Here is a 13,860-nt window from a genome sequence, read left to right as displayed (position 1 = left end):
TGCTTTCCCAGGCCATAAACAGGGAGCTGGAAGAGAAATGGAGCAGCTGGGACACAAACCAGCACTTATATGGGATTCTGGTGCATGCAAGGTGAAGATTTTAGCTACTAGGCTACCGCGCTGGGCCCAGGCATATGTATTTTTAAAGAATCTTGAAATTCAAGGTACTTCAAAAAATTAATGTGTATAATGTAAAAATTGCATGAATTCCTAGATTTTTTAATACCAAGATAAACTTTTAATTCCATCTTTTTCCTGAATTTTTGAAGTATCCTGACAGATTAATTTGGAGATTATACATTTAGATTCTTACTAGCTGTATCTTAAATTCCGAGAAATAAAGAATTTTAAAGTAATTTCAGATTAAATAATTACAGAGGGGCTGCATTTAAAATCTGATAACTTAGTGAAGGTAGAATGTTTTTCGTGTTTATGGGCCATTTATATTCTGAGATTTGCTTATGCCACTTTTTGTGTTACCAGTTTTCTCTGTTTTACAACTTCTTAAGGATTTTCTCATGTGTGTTGCTTCACTGAATTTTTGTAGCTTGTGGTGTTTTGACGTGAAGTTGTTTTGCTTTTTAGGAGTCTATCTTTGCATCTGTGCAATCAACTCCCTTAACTCATCCAAATTTGGAATAAAAATCTGTGCAATTTGTTTTGGGACTTTGTAAGAGATAGGGTATTACTTTTCCAGTTTTCTAGTTTCCAGTTGGTTCAGTATCATAAATCGCTATTTGCCCTCTCTTGATTGGTAATACTATTATAGAATATTCATGCTCTTTATGTCTTGGGCCTATATCTGAGAAGCTTTCTAATTGTTTACATTCTATCAACAGGGAGTTCGTTGATGTCAGTTTGTGGTAGTACAAGTCATCCCGTTACTTTAAATGTGAAATACAACATACGGAAAAGTGTATAAAACGTGTGGTTTAATGGGTAAAGCCACAGCTTTGTGGTCATGAAGCAGACACAGAGAAGCTACTGCTAGCACTCGCTCCATAGACTGTCCAGACCCCCCTTGATGCTGCCATCCTTCAGAACTACCATCCTCACCTCATGGCATTTCTCCCCTTTGTTTTTAAAAAGTTACTTCACCCAGTTACATATGAACGTAGTTTGTTTTGCCTTCTTTCTACTTTTAATAATTCGTTCTGTATTATGTCTAGTGTCCTGAATTAATAGTTCATGAAATTCATGTCACATGAAGGTGTATAATGAGCTGTTTCATCGTAAGCTGCATTTATTTTATATGCTAGGCAATCATATGGTATTTTTGGTGTCTGACTATGGTAATCAGTGTTGTGATGGACTGCTTTGTCTGCATGAATGTGTTTCTATAGAAGATATACTCAGGAGGGGAATTGTTGGCTTTTAAGATACGAATGTCTAACATTGTGTATTCCCACAACCCTATCCTATGGTATGAGAATTCCAATTTGTCAGCAGTTGATATTGCCAGATTTTTTTAATTTTAGCTGATGCAATGTTAAATAGTGGCAGATCATGGTGGTTTTATTTTACATTTCCCTTAATGGGAAGACTTTTTTTTTAAGCTGCTGGATTTGTTTTAGAAATGCATGTTGGAGTCATTTGTCTCTTTCCCATCACTTTGTGTCAGATGTCAGTTTTTCCCCTCATGGATTAGCAGATACTCTGGAGGTTATTATTTGGTGTTTGGTCAAAGATTTTCATAGATTTGTTATAAACATCCCCTGTCTTTTATAGGAAACACTGTCCATTTGCTTCATGGTATAATAACCAATAGAAATGAATGAAGTTTAGTGGCAGGTTCACCTTTTATGCCTAGTGCCTTCTGTATCTTATATGTGTAATAGTTAGAGAGAGAGATCTTTATCTCTTGGTTCACTCTCCAAACAGTTGCAATGACCAGAGCTGATACAGGAGCTTCTCACGTCTCCCACATGATGCAGGGTGCCAAGCACTTGGGTCATCAACTAATGCTGCCTTCTCAGGTACATCATTAGAGAGCTGGATTGGAAGTAGAGCAGCCAGGATTGGAACCAGTGCCCAAATGTCAGTTCTACAGATAGAAGCTTAATCACCACAGCACAAGCCCAAGAAGTTATATTCTTTTAAAATCTTTTAAAATTGAAAGTTAGACAATTTTGCCTTCTTCAGCTCTTTGATTCTGAGTATATTCATGACTGAGGAAGGGGTTTTAGCTGTGTGGAGAAAAAAAGAGCCATTCTCAGCTGCTCCTGTGTGTGTCAATATGTCTGTGTTGCTTTCTGGATTCTCCGTTTGTTTCCATTAACTTGTTGGTGCTAGCATTACACACTGCCTTATTTGTGGCTTTGTGACATAGGTAGAGCAAGATCAGTCATTTATTGTTCAACATGAGTTGGCTGTTTTTGGCTTTTTACATTTTCATACAAATTTTACAGGCAGTTTGTCATGTTCTGGGAAAAAAAGTCTTTGGTAGTACAAATCCTTCCTCATTTTTCTTTCCATAAATGCTTGTTATTCTGTCATCATCAGCTAATTTTTTTTTTTTTTATTTCTGTCTACATTATTTTGTTTGAAAGGCAGAAACAGATAAAGATCTCCATCGTGTTCGTTCATGCCTCAAATGCCCATAAGAGAGTTGGGCCAATTGAGAGCTAAGAATCAGGACCTCAGAGTCCCCCAAATGGATGGCAGCTAGTCAATCACTTGAGCTATCACCTGACTCCCTGGGTGTGCATTAGCAAGAAACTGGTTTCAGGAATGGAGCTGGAACTCAAACTCCTGCACTCCAGTATAGGATATGGGCCTCGCAGGCAGCAGCTTGACTCTGCCAACTGCTGCCACCCACTCTGGCCCCCAAATATATTTCAAAACTTAGTAGATAGAGGAAAGCACACTCTTTCTATAATTGTTTATTTCAGTATGAATACTCACAATTTTGTGCAGTTGGGATTGAGAAGATACAGCAAGTAAGGAAGAAAAAGGGTTTTATGAAGCTAAATTGAAATTTGAAATAAAAATAGGGAGTGACTGCAGTCATTGTGAACTGTGCCTTCAATGTTCAAGTGTATGTCTAGAGACACAAGTAAGCACATTTTAGTGCTTATCAGGGTCTTAACCTGAACTGTGGAAGACTATAGGGATTAATCTCATTATATAATTGTCATCTATAAGAGTGATACTACATTTTTATAAGACATATGCTATCCCACATTGTATTTTCTCAGGAGCCAGGAGAATTGTGAGCCAATGTGGAGGGTAGGTATCTTGTAGGGTCAGTCTCTGTTTTCTATAACTGGGAATAAGTTAATTTGTTCAAGGTCACACAAAGGCAGCCAAGCAATGAACCTAGCATTCAAGGTTTGGGCCATGGATTGCAAGGCCTTGCAAATGAATACTACAAATCAAGTTTGCATTCAGGCTTTAAAATATGTGAGGCTCTGTGAGAGCTCAGATTCTTCTGCAGGGGTTTGTTATGTCTCTAGGTCTTAAACAACCAAAGAACTTTCTTTTGATTTCTTATGGGATGTTTTGTTTTTAATCATTTTAGGACTCTGTGACCATTTCAGCCACTGCAGCTGTCTTCACTCCTCCCTCCTTACTTGATAGTTTGCTGCATAAGACTTACTGGAAGATATCGAGGAAAGGTGTCATCGGTATCACAGGTTTTACTCAGGAGGGCCAGGTTTGTCACACTAAATAAGAGTAAAGTTAAGGGGAAAAGCAGTTGTCTGTACAGGGGAACCTGGGAATGCCTGTCCTAAACAAATGAAAGAATTATATAACCAGCTTTTATGGGGAGCATGTATGGTCATGTTAAAATCATGGCAAATCTCATTATTGGCTGGCTGTTGGACTGCAGGGAGAAACTTAAAAAGCTATTTTAATTCCTGGCTAAAGTGAGGAAGCTTTAATACTGGGCTGATGAAAAAAACCTAGTGTTGGATGATACTGAACCACAGCCAGACCACAAATCAGACGCGATTGTGAGAGCAGAGTTTGAAAGGCTGTACAATTAAATATGATCTATTACTTCCCAGATGATTTTAGAAACCTTGGAATAAAAAAAAATAAAGGAAAAGAAAGGGTAAGCCACTGGAATAGCATTTAGATTATTAGATTTAGGATTTAAATGCCACTATTTCCTTTGAATCCAGTGGGAAGTTATGTACTCTCCTGACTATTAAATCTCTAAGATGAGGTCAGCAACCCCTTATCTAATGTATGGGGTATGTTCAGAAAGGAAAAATTTCAAAGTATGGTCTTTATGGAGCACTTTGAAAGCCAAAGGATTTTATATGAAAACCTTATTGTAACGATGGTAACAATTATGCTTGAAGCAGTTTAGGAGATTCCTTTTGCCTATGAAGTGAAATGTTTTAAAATCACCACCATATGAAACTTTTAATTTAGTGTTAAAATTAACTGAGAACAATAGTGAGTCCCTCAGAAAGTTATTCTGACAAGGGGAAAGTAGGACATTGAGCTAAGGAGAGACCCAGCTTTGTATGGAAAATTTTTACATTATTAAGGCAGAAGAATGAAAATTATAAATCAAGTCCTTATTTACAGAATTACAGAAGTCTTTTTAAAAGACGGAAACTTAGCTCAGTGCTTAGAAATCTTATCTGAAAATATTGCTGCTAAATAGATTGGTACTCTTTTATCAGTACCACGTATATTTATTGCAGTAAGTAACTTCTAGTGATTGCATTGTGCAAATGAAAGCCTATCTCCTATTGATTATTTTGTTTAAAAAAATTTTCTTCTGACCCTCAGGTACTTTTAGTAGGAGCAAAATGTAGCACCATTTAGGAGACAGCTGACAACGGAAACCAAATCTTACCTTGAATTAACATCTTTATTTCTTAGTGAAGGAAGGAAGCTTAGTTATCCTTTATTCTGTATCCTGAAAAAGAGAAACTAAAGCACTTAGGAGAGTGGTGACTCACCTGTGGTTGGGCAGCTGGTCCTGACAGCCGACTCTGCTCTTTCTGCCCTAGCCCAATGTTCATCCTGGATATGGAGTAAGTTAATTCTTCAACATGTTATATTGCAAAGCTGCTGAAAAAGCACAGTGCCAGAAATGTGTTTTCTAATTTTAAAACTATTGAAATGTTTACTTAAATTTATTATCAGGGGCGGAGAATGTCTGGCCTGTGGGCTGTAGTGTTCTTTGGTTTGGCCCTGCCAAGACAACCACATACAGGACTTGAAATTCAACAAATCTATAGCAGACTAATTTTTAAGTTGATATTTTTGTATGGTCTTCAAATGATGTTATAAATATCCTGAAGGAAAACAGGGTGTAAGGATGTGAGAAATGGAAAAGACACATTTTCAGTGGTCAAAGTGTAGCAGGAGTGAAGAGGGGAAATGGAAAATGGAGAAAAGGAGAACCCAGGATGAAAGCAGGCAGGATGGACACTGACCAAGTACGGGGCAGCAACGAGGGTTGTGTGGGAAATGTCCGTTGCAGGGTCTTTTGTTTCCCCATTTTCTTCTGAACATGCTTCAGTTCCAACGTTTGCTCCAGCATTCTCCCCAAAAGGCTTTTAGTCAGGGTCACCAGTTACCCTCCTGCTGTTAGATTTAGCAATTCCTTGTTCTACCTTTTCTTGACATCTCAACAATGTTTAACATAGTTGGTAACTCCCTCTTGCTTAAACTTTTTTTCCTCCTGGTTTCTAGAAAGCCATTTTCTCAGAGGGATTCAGTGGCTACTTCTGCTTAGCCGGTCACCAAATGTTGAAATGTCCCAGGTTCTGTCCTGTTCTCCATCTGTGCTCACTCCCTTGGTGATTTCATCAGCCTCGTGGTTTTAAATACATGGTGACTCCAAAACTCCTACACCCAGCTCAGACCTCACCTCTGAACTCGGCTGCAACAAGAGTCACCAGAGCTAACTGGACTCCTGGGCTAGGGATCAGGGAATACTGTGGATAGTGTTGGTGGCCACAGCAGAGTTGGTAAGAACAATATTGATCTAGGGATTTGAATGTCCTACTATCCCAAAGGATTGAGGCTAGTCATCTTAATCTCCCAAAATACTCATCTTGAGATGGAAATCTTGTTTTTTATTTTATTTTTTTAAACATCACATTTTTATTTATTTTTTATCTTATAACATTGTTATTTATTAATTTTCAGCCTTTTAAAATTTTTATTTTTGAAATTTATCGTACAATTCTGTGTAGTTTGGGATTTCCCTCCCCCCAATTTCTACCCCCCAGTTGACTTTTCTCATAATGTCACAACTCTTCATAAGGATTACAATTCCATCAGTCTGCTATTTAAGTGTGCCCCAACATTGCTGGTACAGACAATGTCAGACAGTCTATCCCATTGTCTAAATATACCCAGGACTTTCATTGGGAATCCGTCTTTTATTTGGAAGCAGAGATGCATGTTGCATTGTGTCTTCACATCTGGATATGATAGTCTCCATTACTCCACCACTATACATTCCAGTTTACCTGGAAAAGCAAATATACAGAGAGAAGGAGAGACAGAAGGAGCTTCATTCCCCAAGTGGCCACCATGGCCAGAGCTGAGCTGATCTGAAGCCAGGAGTTCCCCCCGTCCCTGGATCTCCCACATGGGTGCAGGGTCCCAAAGCTTTGAGCCATCCTCTTCTGCCTTTCCAGGCTATGAGCAGGGCTCTGGATGGGAAGTGGAGCAGCGAGGACATGAACCAGCATCCAAGGATCCTGGTGCAAAGCAGGATTTAGACACTAGGCTGCTGTGCTGGCCCGAGACAGAAATATTGTGGTGGGCATTTGGCCCAGTGGTTAAGATGCCCCCATCCTACACTGGAGTGCCTGGGGTCAAATTCTGGCTCTCACTTCAAAAACCCACTTCTTGCTAATATGTACCCTGCAGTGCATCAGGTGACAACTGATATAGTCAGGTTCCTGCTGCTTGGGACACCTGGACTAAGTGCATTGCTGGTTTCAGCTATCCTTTCCTGGCCAGTACGAATGTTGGGGGGGGTGAATCATTAGATGGAAGCTTTCTCTGTCTCTCAAATAAATATAAATACAAATCTGGAGAAAAGTGGAATTTTGTGGTCCAAGGAGCTACCACACTCTGAGGCCTGGATAGGTGCACAAACCTTCATCCTGCTCTGCTTCTGCCTTTACCCACATGACAGTGGAGCCTTACGATAACCAGTGTGAGTTGTAAAGATACAGATCAGTTTGTTCCTCTGCCCAGAGTCCTGTAGTGGCTGCCTTCTGCCTTGAAATAATAACTAAAGTCCTTGTGACAATTGCGAAATTTCATGTCCTCAGCATCTCCGACTGTCACTCCTCTCTAGTCACGTAGGCTCCTTGCTGTTGCTGTGACAGCTGATGCTCCCCACAAAGGGACCCTCCCATAGCTGTACTCTCTGCCCTAATGGTTCCTTTCCCAGAGACCAAAAGGATTCGCCTCCCTGTTTCTACAAGTGTCTATTCAGATGTCATCTTACCAAGGATGTCATTAAATTTGAAATAAGCCCCCTTTGTTCCTCTATGTTTCTCTCTGGAATGGGAGCAATTTCTAAGTTATTTATTTTCTGACTTCCCACACCACAATATGAATACAAGGACTTTTATTTGTTTATTACTAAATCTCTGGCCTGAAATAGTGCTAGTAACAGAGAAGGCAGCCAGTAATATTTTAGTAACTGGGTGCACACATGAGTAAGTGGGGATGAGAAAATGAGCAGATAAAGAGGAAGGGAGGGCTTGTGGAACTGGCCTCGTCATACTTGAGCCTCTTCCCTGTGTGGTCGTAGCACCTCCCACCTCCACAGCAATTTGTTGGTGAGGAAATGGTTTTGCATCTGTGGTCTCTCTTAATCTTCACCCCTCCTCTAGGGGGTAGGTATTTTATTCCAGCATTCTCCAGAGAGGGAAACTGCCTGCCAGTGAGTGCCTCTCAAGGTCACACACTTTGAAGACCTGCATCTGTTTTCCTCCAAGTCAAGTGCCCTTTTCAATTTCCCTTACTGCCTTTCCTTTTGCACTGTTTGTTTGCATTCCAGTCAGTGCCTGCTTTGCTGTGGGCGCCCAGCAAGGATGGCAAAGGGGAGTAAGCTGGTTTCATGTCACCAGTGCCCTTGCACTGGGTCCAAGGGCAGATCCTGCTCTCTGGATCTGACAGTAAGCAGCACTATGACAACCTAGCTCACTCTTTAAAAAAATTTTTTTTAAATAATTGATTTGAAAGGCAGAGAAATAAATAGAGACATGAAAAGATATCTTTTGTTCTGTCAGTTTACTCCCCTAAATTCATACAACAGCTGGTTGTGAGCCAGGTAGAAGAAACTTGTGAGAGACAGGGACACAAGTTTTTTCCTGTTTTGTTTTTTTAAATAATTGTGGGTTTTTAAATATTTATTTTAAATATTTATTATTGGAAAGGCAGATTTACAGAGGAGAGACAGAGAGGAAGATCTTCTGTCCGCTGGTTCACTTCCCAAGTGACCCCAATGACCAGAGCTGAACTAATCTGAAGCCAAGAGCCAGGAGCTCTTCTGAGTCTCCCACACAGGTGTAGGGTCCCAAGGCTTTGGACCATCCTCTACCACTTTCCCAGGCCACAAGTAGGGAGCTGGATGGGAAGTGGAGCAGCCGGGACACGAACTGGTACCCATATGGGATTCTGGAGATTGCAAGGCGAAGACTTTAGCCACTAGGCCACCATGCCAGGCCCTGGGACCCAGGTATTGTTGTCATCACCTTTTGCCTCCCAGGGTATACATTAGCAGGAAGATAGAATTAGAAGCACAGCTGGGACTTGGGCCAGGCACTCTGCTAAGTAATGTGCATCTTACATGCAGTGAGTAAAATGTGTCACATACCACAGGCTGCTGCTGCTGCTTTCCCAAATCCTTCCCTTAATAAGAGAGGATTCAAAACAGAGGACAAGGAGTAGGAAAAGAGCCCAGGAAAAGAGCCTGTCTCACCCTCACCTTAAGAAGCCACCATCCACAGCCACTGCTTTGCCTGGAGGACTGATCCAGCACTTGGACCCGTAGCTTTCTCTCAGCCTAACGTGGGCAAGCTGTTTAAGCATTCTAGACTCAGCATGAAAAATGGGAGTAGCGGCAATGTTACCACATTGTTATAAGCTGATTGTGAGCATGGGATAGCTTCTCTGCAATGACTTTCAGCTGTTACTCTTCCTGCTTCTAGCATGTCTGCCTGAGAAGGGTTGCATCTCACTACTGTACTGATCCTTTCTCTGAAACACTACTTTATAAAAGAGAAGAGGAAAATCAAACTGGCTCATGAGCCTTCCGAAAAGCATTGCTTCTTATTTTATGTGCATAGAAGCAGCAGTTTGTAGACTAAGACCTGGACATTGCACTGGAGGTTGTTCTGTTACACTCTGGTTCCTACTTTTGGAAGCCAGGGTGGAAAGAACCGACTTCACAGACTCAGGACATGCTTGGTGACGTGAAGACATAAGTATTCAGCTTTGGACTTGCATTTGTAGTGACATGTGGGCGATTTTGCAGACAGGTGTAGGGGGAATTGGGAAAGCAAGCCTGATGTTGAAGAGAGGTTAGGACTGACTGCATGATGAGGCTCCTTATATGAATGAGGAAAGTGGCTTAATCCCACTGAGCAGCTGCCCTGGGAGAGAAAAAAACAGGATGAGAAGCTGAACAATGACAGAATCTTGGGGGATGCAGTTACAGGTGAACAGGGTTAGTCCTGATGTGCAGCAGGTTTAGGCTGGACTTAGAGGCACACATTAGTGTTAGCAAAAAGCACGGGGGGCGGGGGCAGGAGAACCTCATTTCCAGACAGGAAGGAGATGTTTGGCCTCAACATTGAACCTAGGTGGCATGTGGACTGGTGGGATGTTGAGTGTTTAGGTCCAGCATTAGTGAAGGCAGGACAATACAGAGCATTGGAAATGGTGAGAAGATAGTTGTGTTTGGCAGGAGCACTCATAGAATTAAATTAGAACTCCAAAAACACTTAGAAAACACGTGAGTCACATTGAAATTCTGGGACTTTGACATGTTTATTATTACAAACTCAGAAATGGAGAATGAAACATAGGACATTTCATTAAGGATAGCTCCTGGAAAAATCATGAGGAAAAAGAAAGGGAAGGAAGCAGAGTGGATAAAGAGAAGTCAGGCTATGATGAGGTCTCAACAAGGGCCTCACGGGAAGATTGGACAGCTTTTCTGGACAGTTTTCCTGAGGGTTGTATAGAATTGAATAGTGGGGCCCCAAAGATGGATCCTGGTCCTAACCTTTTGTTGCAGTTAGTGTGAATTTGTTTCGAAATAGGCTCTTTGCAAATGCAATAGTTGTAAGGTCTCAAGGAAAGATCACTGTATTCAGAGTGAGCCCTAATGCCAATTACAGGTGTCCTCACAAGACAAAGGGAGGGATATCAGGGCCATGGAAAGACAGATGCCAAAGAATGCCTGCAACTGCCAGAACCTGGTAAGGAGACACGGCACTGACTCTTCCTTAGCGCCTCAAGAAGGAATCAGCTTGCTGACACCTTGATTTCAGGCTTTTGGCCCCCACAGCTGTGAGGGAATGCAGTTGTTGTTATATGTTATATATATATATGTTATAGCAGCCCAACAGAAGGAAGCCAGGCATGCTTACGGTGTAGGATCAGTCCTTGAGTGTGGGCTGCCCCTGGAAGGACACACAGCCTTGGGCAAGCCACTTTCCTTTTGCTAGAACAGTCTCCAAGGAGAGCTGACAGCTGAAGGCCTTTGCCAGCTCTCCTAGAAGCTGAGGGGAATGTATTTTTCATGCTCAAAGGGGGCTACTGAGGAACGGCATTAGAGCAGCCACATCTCCGACCCTCAGCTTTCCTACCTACATAATGGGAAGGATTAGCAATCCCATTATGGACTTCACTCACAAAAGAATCAGGAAATTAAGCTAAATGATTATATTAATTGCTAGCATTTACTGAGCACTGACGGTTGTATGTCAGGCATACTAGCACAGGAATTCATACTCCTCTTTGCCTGGTATAATATAAGCCACCAGTACACAGTAGCTGTTATTTTAGGGACTGTGTCCAAGGTCACACAGATGCCAAAGCCAAGCTAGGACCCAGATTTCCTGACTGTCCGGTGGATGTTTCTTCTGTAGCAGGTTATTGCCCTGAATGTGCCAATCATGCCATCTTTTCATGATGCAGATAGTATAGTAGTATGCAATGAGACAAAATGTGTGCTTCACAAAGTGCTGTTGCTTTTCCTCATCAACAGTAGGGAAGAGCTCTGAGTTGTCTGAAATTCATTCACACTCCTTCAGGCCAACCCTGTGTGACCATAGATATTAATTTGTGAGACAGGCAGGGGCAGAAGGGCAGCTGAGGCTGGGCACAGCTCCCTCCGCCCTCGTGTAATTGGCCTCTGAGGCCCATGTCCCAGTGTCTGCTGACATAGCATTCCTGAGAAGTGGGGAGAGGCCAGATACTATCGTTTTGGAGGACAAAGTGAAGGACAGAGAGATTAGCTGATTTGCCCCCTTAATTATGTGGTGAGCTAGAGATGAAGTCAAGAATTGAATCCAGATTTCTCAGGTCCCAGATGGGTTATTTCATCAAGAGGTCCTGCCACATTCCTTCTCTTGGAACTGCCCCCTCTCTGGATCCCAGAAATACGTACCTGGGTTGAATTCATGAATGTGTGTGTTTGTGTGTGTGTGTGTGTGTGTGTGTGTGTGTGTGTGTTGTCTTTCAGCGCCATGCTCTCCATCATACTGATTCTTTAAAGGAAAGCGAAATTCTTCCTTTAGAAAGTGGTTGCTTAATTGAGAATAGCATCAATAATACACCTGATTGTTTAAATGCTCTTAGCCACATCTGTTTTTCAAGAATTTTTGGCTTAGTAGATCCAAAGTCCAAATAGATCTTTTCACATTTCACCCATGCATCTTCTTTTTTTCTTTTTTTTTAAGATTTATTTATTTTTATTGGAAAGGCAGATATACAGAGAGGAGGAGAGACATTGAGGGAAAGATATTCCATCTGATGGTTCACTGCCCAAGTGATTGCAATGGCCGGATCTGAGCCAGTCCGAAGCCAGGAGCCAGGAGCTCTTCTGGGTCTCCCATGCGGGTGCAGGGTCCCAAGAATTTGGCAGTCCTTGACTGCTTTCCCAGGCCACAAGCAGGGAGCTGGATGGGAAGCAGGGCCATCGGGATTAGAACCGGTGCCCATATGGGATCCTGGTGCATGCAAGGCGAGGACCTTAACCACTCTGCTATCGCGCCGGGCCCTCACTCATGCATTTTCTTTCCAGAAGATTTTCCCATGTGGATGCATTGTGTAAATTATTAATATGAAAAGTGTTGTATAGTCAAATTCACATGTTCTGAGATAAAATTCACGTGTTCGCATTGTAAGACTAGAAAGGGACAGTAAGCAGTTCCCAAGTTTCCATAGGCAAATCTTCCCCCACCAAGGGGCGCTTTGAAGAACCTTACTGTGGGCTTTCACCACTAGAGGGCTGGACCTGATTTATCCACTGTGTGTCCCTTCCAAGTACAATTGTTAACTATTTCCAGATTTTCAGGCCAACAAGATAATGTAGAAAAGATTACTCTCACTGCTGACTTTAGATACAAATCCCAATTAAATTTACCTTGTCTCCCAACTAAATTCTATATTTTAACAAAACATGGGCAGCATTGACAAGAGTCAAACCAGTTTGTAAAATTCTGTCTTGCCTACGACTTACCCCCTTCTTCCTATTTTGTTGCTATTTTTACAAAACTACCAACGAAAATGCCAGCCCATGCGGTTGCTTGGTCCATCACCCCATGTGATAGCCTCTGCCCATCCCTCTTATCTCAGCTTCTATCTCATTTGGGAACAGAAGCTGTTTTTTTTCTTCTTGTGCCAATGGGCACAGGGGTGTCTCGTTATTCCCTCCTTCAGAGAACCAAGAAGTTGTCTGAGACAAGACAAGCTTGTTGATATTTGGTCATTCATTCATTGCACAAACCCTGCAGAAGACCATAGGATTCATTCTTGAATTTTTAAAAGTTAACTGTCTGATGGGAATTCTAATATGAACAAATGTGGGAAATACAATGGAAGAGTGTTGTACAAATACGAATTCTACTCAATTTTCCCTCCTCACCTATTAGCTGGTCTTGACTCAGTTCCTATACTTCACAGAGATCATGTAGTGCTAAAATTATTATAGCACATGACCAGGTAATCTTCATTGCTTCAACTGTTGGGTTTAAAACATGTTCTCTCTGGGTTCAAGTTAAAGTGAAAATAAGTCCTCGCCTTGAACGCACCTGGATCCCATATGGGCACCGGTTCTAATCCCAGCAGTCCTGCTTCCCATCCAGCTCTCTGCTTGTGGCCTGAGAAAACAGTCGAGGACGGCCCACAGCCTTGGGACCCTGCACCCACGTGGGAGACCCAGAAGAGGTTCTAGGCTCCTGGCTTCAGACTGACTCAGTTCCGGCCATTGCAGTCACTGGAGAGTGAAACATTGGACAGAAGATCTTTCTCTTTGTCTCTCCTCCTCTCTGTATATCTGACTTTCCAGTAAAAATAAATCTTAAAAAAAAAAAAAGTACCCTGAAGAAGATGGCTGGGTTCTTGTGCTAGGAGTGAAGATAAACCGTAGGATGGGGATGGGACAGGGTAATGAAGAAAGATGAGGGAGTGACAAGAGTTCTTGTTTTTCTTAATGAAATCACTTAGCTTCTAGGGATTCCAGTTGCTCAGTTTCTAAAATGAAGGAGTTAGACCTGGGTCATATGTTCCAAAGTCTGTCTTTTAAAACAGAAGTCCTGAGATAGAGGGTTAAAGAAGATCGGGAAATATGACGTAGTCTCTACCCCACTTTGTTCTCTCTCCCTCATGGAACTTCAAAATCCTGGT

General features: G+C 41.9%; 1 long non-coding RNA gene across 1 annotated transcript in view; it reads left to right on the top strand.

Annotated features, from left to right (window-relative positions):
* Nucleotides 1-3,478: 3,478 nt before the first annotated feature.
* Nucleotides 3,479-13,860, top strand: part of LOC131480532 (uncharacterized) — a 126,085-nt gene continuing 115,703 nt past the window's right edge. The window contains exon 1 of the long non-coding RNA XR_009245595.1: nt 3,479-3,655. This is a non-coding gene — a long non-coding RNA (uncharacterized LOC131480532). The remainder of the gene's footprint in view (nt 3,656-13,860) is intronic.

The sequence above is a fragment of the Ochotona princeps genome, chromosome 6, assembly GCF_030435755.1.
Source record: "Ochotona princeps isolate mOchPri1 chromosome 6, mOchPri1.hap1, whole genome shotgun sequence".
NCBI lineage: Eukaryota > Metazoa > Chordata > Mammalia > Lagomorpha > Ochotonidae > Ochotona > Ochotona princeps.
This window is presented reverse-complemented; position numbering and strand designations above follow the sequence as displayed.